Source organism: Cricetulus griseus (genome assembly GCF_003668045.3).
Source record: "Cricetulus griseus strain 17A/GY chromosome 1 unlocalized genomic scaffold, alternate assembly CriGri-PICRH-1.0 chr1_1, whole genome shotgun sequence".
NCBI classification, from domain to species: domain Eukaryota; kingdom Metazoa; phylum Chordata; class Mammalia; order Rodentia; family Cricetidae; genus Cricetulus; species Cricetulus griseus.
In genome coordinates, this window is record NW_023276807.1 from 17177298 (window position 1) to 17183579 (window position 6282).

At 40.7% G+C, this 6282-nt stretch overlaps 1 pseudogene; it reads right to left on the minus strand.

Moving 5' to 3' along the window:
• Nucleotides 1-4321: 4321 nt before the first annotated feature.
• LOC100764068 lies at nt 4322-6036 on the minus strand (annotated as a pseudogene).
• Between the last annotated feature and the right edge of the window lie 246 nt (nt 6037-6282).

Sequence of the window (6282 nt, forward strand, 5' to 3'; positions counted from 1 at the left end):
TGGGGTACAAGTCTATACATAGAGACATCAAGACTTGGCCATTTTAATTATGAAAACCTTTCCATTTTCATTCAGAATTGTCTGCAGTTAGATAGAATCAGAGACAGCTATAAATACACATTAATCTTCTTTGTTCAAAGCTTATTGCTCTAATAGATATTTCAATTGCATTACCGCTAATTTTTAATGAACTGCACTTCTTATCTTCCTAATAAAACATTGCCTTTGAAAATGTCTGTTCTGGGATATTCAGGATAAGGATTGTTTTCCTTCCAAATGTTTTAAGGTTAGCATGCGTCCTTAGAACTCCTTGATCTTGCTTTGTGTTGACTTTGTATTTGATTACCAGGCTGATCATGTGTTCCTGGTTAAGTGCTAAGTTTCCAAAAATACTTAACTAAGCATTATTACCAATGCAGTTCTGTACCCTTGGAAGGTTTCCTAGAATTAGATATAGGTCAAGTGTATCTCAGAAAGATATTTCCTCCCTTTTCATTTATCTCCATAAATAAGTTACAAAGTAGAAGGTCTATTATCATTTTTACTTATTGGTATCCATTCATTCCAGTACTTCCACAAAATGGTTTTTAACATGCTTTAATTTTAATCAATCAAAATTCTCATAATTAAATACAAGTCTATATTTATTTTAAATTATTATTAAAATATTGCTACTGTGAACTTAAATTGGCAACACGTAGAAGAACAAATGAATAGAATATTGGAATACACCTCTATGGAGGGATTTTTGTCTCAGCCTAGATACATGGGGGAGCATCTAGGCCTTGCCCAAATGATGTGATAGACTTTGAAGATTCACCATGGGGGGCCTCATCCTCTCTGGAGAGTAGATGGGGGTGGGGTGGGAGGTTGGTGGGGGCCATAGAAGGACCAGAGGAAGAGGGAACTGGGATCGGTATGTAAAATAAGATTGTTTTTAAATTAAATTAAAAATATTGTGGAAAAAAAGAAATGGAGCAAACCATACTATAATCTCAAAAAAGGAATGGGGGTAATGCAACACATGCAAGAAAGCAGAATTCAAAAGTCAGGAATGGGTTAACATGTATGTTTGATTATGTGAATGCCTGGAAGTGGGGAAACAAAACTAGTGGGTGAAAAATAATTCCCTGTTGGGAAGGAATGCAGGCAATCAGAGACTACAACAATAATCTATGACCTAGAATGTGCCTATAAACTACCAGAGACTTGAGAGGCTGAAACAGAGGGTGAGTTCAAGACCTGCCTGCACACATAGTGAGACCCTGCCTAGTAAACACATGGAAAGTATAAACCTGGCCCCAACACTATAAACTACTTATTGTTAGTCGCATGAGAATGAATTATATTTGAACTGGTATGGAATAGAACTATTTTTTGAGTAAGATTGGGAAATATATCAGTGGTAGGGCACTTGCTGCCACTGTATGTCTTAGGGCTCAAACCTCACACAATTAAAGGAATAAATAAATAAAAGAAAATGCATTTGAAGATAATACACCAGGTTAATGAGGAATTTTTTTCTTTTTTTCTTTAAATTAGAAACAATCTTGTTTTACATATCAATCCCAGTTGCCTCTCCTTCCCATGCTCTCATGCCCCCACCAAGCCCCATCTCATCCTCCTTCTGCTTCCCAGGGAAGGTGAGGCCTTCCATGGGGGATCATCACAGTCTAGTCTATCACATCATTTGAAGCAGGGCCTAGGCCCTCCCCTGTGAGTCTAGGCTGAGAGAGTATCCCTTTATGGGGAATAGGCTCCCTAAGTCCATTCTTACGCTAGGGATAAATACTGTTCCACTACTGTTCCCATAGACTGCCTAGGTCTCCTAAATGAAACCCACGTTTAGGGGACCTGGTTTCGTCCTACGCTGGTTTCCCAGCTGTCAGTCTGGGGACCAAGACCTCTCTCTTGTTCAGGTCAGCTGTTTCTGTGGGTTTCCCCAGCCCAGTCTTGATACCATTGATCATCACTCTTCCCTCTTTATAACTGGATTCTAGGAGTTCAGCTCAGTGTTAGCTGTGGGTCTCTGTTTCTGTTTCCATCAGATATTGGATGAAGGCTCTAGGCATATAAGGCAGTCATCAATATCAGTATAGGGGAAGTGCATTTAATGTAGTCTCTCCACTATTGCTTGGATTCTCTTTATTTTAGAAGCACTCTTATTTACATATCAATCTCCCATTCCCTTGCCCTTCCATCCTCCCATGCTTCCCCACCAACCCCCCCCAACCCACGTCCACCCACTCCCTAAGGATAGTGAGGCCCTTCATGGAGGACCATCAAAGTCTGTCACATCATTTGGGGGAGGATCTAGGCCCTCTTTCTTGTATCTGGGCTGCAATAGTACCCCTCCATAGGGAATTTAAGTGACCTTTAAAGTAGTAACCAGAGCTAAAACACACATGAGAAGCTAAATCCCGTGCTTACTCAGTCCTCGAGGATAAATGACTCAATTGTTGGAGTAGTCCCATGGTTGCTATCTCTCATTGCACATAGTGGTAATAGTGGTGGTGATATTACAACCTGTAATTACTCAGTCTACAAGGCAGGGTGCCTCAGTAGTCCCAATCTTGTGACTGAAAGTTGAAATGTTCCTGGAGAGTAGCTGGTCCCTAGTCCATTGTCATGTCAGCAAATCAGCAGCAGCAAGAGCAACAACAGGGAAAGACAACTCAGCACCAAGGGGGAATGCCAGCAGTACTAAAGGGAATAATCTTTCTTCTGATTTATAGATTTTTTTGGCTGCTACTGGAAAATGCTTCCCACAAAGGGCTAGGTCATTCCATATAAATCAAGGCAATTAAGACAGTTAAAGGTAGCCATTCTCCCTGGGCTTGGTAAAATATGGAGGACTCCCTCCCAACAGGGGCTTCCTGGTCTCTACCTAAACTTATATGGTGGATGTCTCTAGGCCCAGATGCCCAACTTATCGACAAGGATGACCCCTGACATTGTTCCCTGCAAATGGTCTTCCCCTGCTGCCCACAGACATGTCAATTAAGTGACATGCTTTGACTATTTTCATTGAGCAGGGCTGCCACTAATTAAGCTATCTGATAGAAGCATGCCACCTTGTGCTAATTACATGATACCCCAGCCTCTGTCCCCATCCTTTACATCTCCCCTCACTCTGGAATAAACTTGAGCTGTCTCACTGATGTTATCTCCTGGAAGGCTATTTCTGCCTTGTACACAGGCCTTACAAAGTTCTCTGTCATTACTTCTGCCCCTTTATCTTTGCAGACTGGCGGCAACATACTGTGAAGAGAAAGGGAACCTCACATGTTGAGGTTTCCTACTCATCTGATTCTAACTTGTGGAGAGTTCACATTAAAATGAGCCACAATGAGTAACAACTTAGTGGGAACAAAATGAGGCAATATTGTGTAATCAGAATATTCAAGGATTAGAACCTATGAAAGTTGTCTTGAAAACAGCGTAAGCTTATTGTCTTTGAAGAAACTGAAAGCAGTTACACACTATCTTGAGAGCTGTATTTGCAGGTTCTAGGGTAACAACACTGTAGCTCACACAGCAGCTGGAAAATACAACTGTCTGCCTTGTGAGGTGGTGAGCTCTATGTTATGGTTATGGTTTTAACAGTGTCTGCCTGACCCCATGTCAAAGATCTGTACAGACACCTGTGAATGAGCTGGGAAGTTTAACACTACAGCTACATAGTTGTCCTCCAGCTCATGAATATCACTGTCAAGAGACTATATTTTGCTTCTTGCAATAAACATAAATATTGTGTATTAATAACATGTTCTAGTCAATTGTCTTAGAGGAAGTTTTACCAAGAAAATTGATCATTCATACTTGAAACTATGTTTTATAAGATTTGACATACATTCTAATTAATGGATTTTTTAACTTTATTACACAAAAGTTGTCACATAATCGGATACTTCTCTACTTTGTACACAATTATTCTCACTCTCCACAGAAAGGCTGCCTCTGAACTTCTTATCTAGTCACACAAGTGCTACAATCCTGACTGTAACAGAATAGTAGAACTGCCTCAATGATTTAAGTTGGAAGCAGGACACTGGTATATGGTTCTTGCACCCAGTATCAGGAATGTCCAAATGTCTTTATTCAAAAATACAAAATAAATTATTTATCTGTAGGCATGGACAATGACAGCAGTAAACCATTATGTATTGTCAATGGGAACCAATAACTGATGGTTATAGTGATCAGCCAGCCTTCCCTTCAGTCGTTTTCTTCAGGTGACTTCTCTGAAGTTATCACCAAGGAACCTGCCTTGAGCTTCCTGTCACAGTTCATTGATAAGGACAAAGCACTATTCTAGGAGTTAGAATATGCCACCTCCCATACCCCTTCCCATTCCACCCATTGTGCCCATTCCAGGGACCTTCTCTTCTTTAGGAATTTTGGTCACTTCGGCTTCTGCTGTAGTTAGCAAGGAGGCCACCCCAACAGCATCCAGTAAAGTAGTTCTCACAACTTTTGTTGGATCCATGATTCCCTTTTCCACCATGTTCACAAAATCTCCAAGCATAGAATCATAACCAACTTCTGCGGAACTCTCCAGAATTTTCTCAACTATCAAATATCCTTCAACATCTGCATTCTTAGCAATTGTCATTGTAGAAATGTTGGGTACTCTTTTAATAATTTCTGTATCTATTTTCTGATCTTCATTAGAAGAATTAATGAATCCAAGACTGGGTTGCATTGAAGCAGAGCATATCCCCCTCCTAGAACAATGTCTTCTTCAATAGCTGCTCTTGTAGCACTGAGAGCATCTGTAACTCTGTCTTTCTTCCCATTCACTTCAACATCACTTGTTCCTCCAACCTTCAACACAGCTACTCCATCTGAAAGTTTAATGAGTCTTTCGTTCAGTTTTTCCTTTTCATATTCACTAGTTGTGATGTCTAGCTGCTCAGTGATTTCTTGAATGTGTTTCTCAATTTGAGCTTTGTCACCCTTTCCTTTCAAAAGCATGGCGTCATCTTTCGTGAGAGTGACCTCTCCAACTTTTCCTAAGTCATGAGCTTGAACATCTTCAATTTTAGACTTAGCGCCTCTTCTCCAAATATTGCACCACCAGTATCAATAGCCATATCTATAAGCTGATTCTTCCCATTGTCCCCAAAACCTGGAGCTTTGACTGCTATGACCTGAAGACCAACTTTTAGTCTGTTCATAACTAGTGTGCTTAGAGCTTCTCCATCATCATCTTCAGCAGTTATGACCAAGAGCTTCTGATGAGCACTAGCAATTTCAAGAGCAGGTACAATGGACTGGACACTAGAAATTTTCTTTTCACTCAACAGAACATAGGCATCTTGGAATTCACATTTTTTCATCTTTTGATTTGTTAATAAAATATGGGGAAATATTTCCTCTGTCAAACTTCATGCCTTCAATGATTTCTAATTCATCATTCAGGGTTTTTCCATCCTTAACTGTGATGACCCCTTTCCTTCCAATCTTTTTCACTGCATCAGAGATGTTTCCAATGTCTTTGTCTCCATTTGCAGAAACTGTAGCAACCTGAGCAATTTCTTCAGAAGTTGTCACAGGTTGAGATTTTTTTTTTTAGTTCAGCAACAACCAACACCACACCTCTCCGGATTTCTATTGGATTATCCCCTTTGCTGATCTTCTCAAAGCCTTCCTTGGCAATAGAACATGCCAGAACAGTAGCAGTGGTGGCGCCATCCCCAGTCTCTTAATTTGTGGTATTGGCAACATCTTGAACAAGTTTAGCTCTGATTTTTTTTTATTTATCCTGTAGATCAATTGCCTTTGCAACAGTGACCCCATCTTTTGTTACTTGGGACTCCCCCAACTCTGTTCAATAACCACTGCTCTTCCCTTTGGTCCCATTGTAACAGCTGCAGCATCAGCTAAAAGGTCTACACCTTGAAGCATTAAGGCTGGAGCATCCGCACCAAATTTTACATCTTTGGCTTAGGCTGGAGTGAGATGAGGAGCCAGCGCCCAGGACACTGGTCTCATCTGGCGAAGGACTGTGGGTAGTCGAAGCATTTCTGCCGGGCAGCGACGATAGGGCACAAGGTGAAGCAGGCTGTTGGCAGCGAGTGAGGGACCGCAATTAATATACTTTATATAAGAAACTGAAGCCCAGAGTTTTACATTTGAAGAATCTTCTCAACTTCTTTCCCCTCCTCTTCTTCCTTTGTGTCATCTTTCTTTATTTACAGGGTCTCATGTAACCCAAGCAGGTCTCACATATAACATGTAGTTGAAGATGATTTTAATCACACACTCATCTATCTGTCT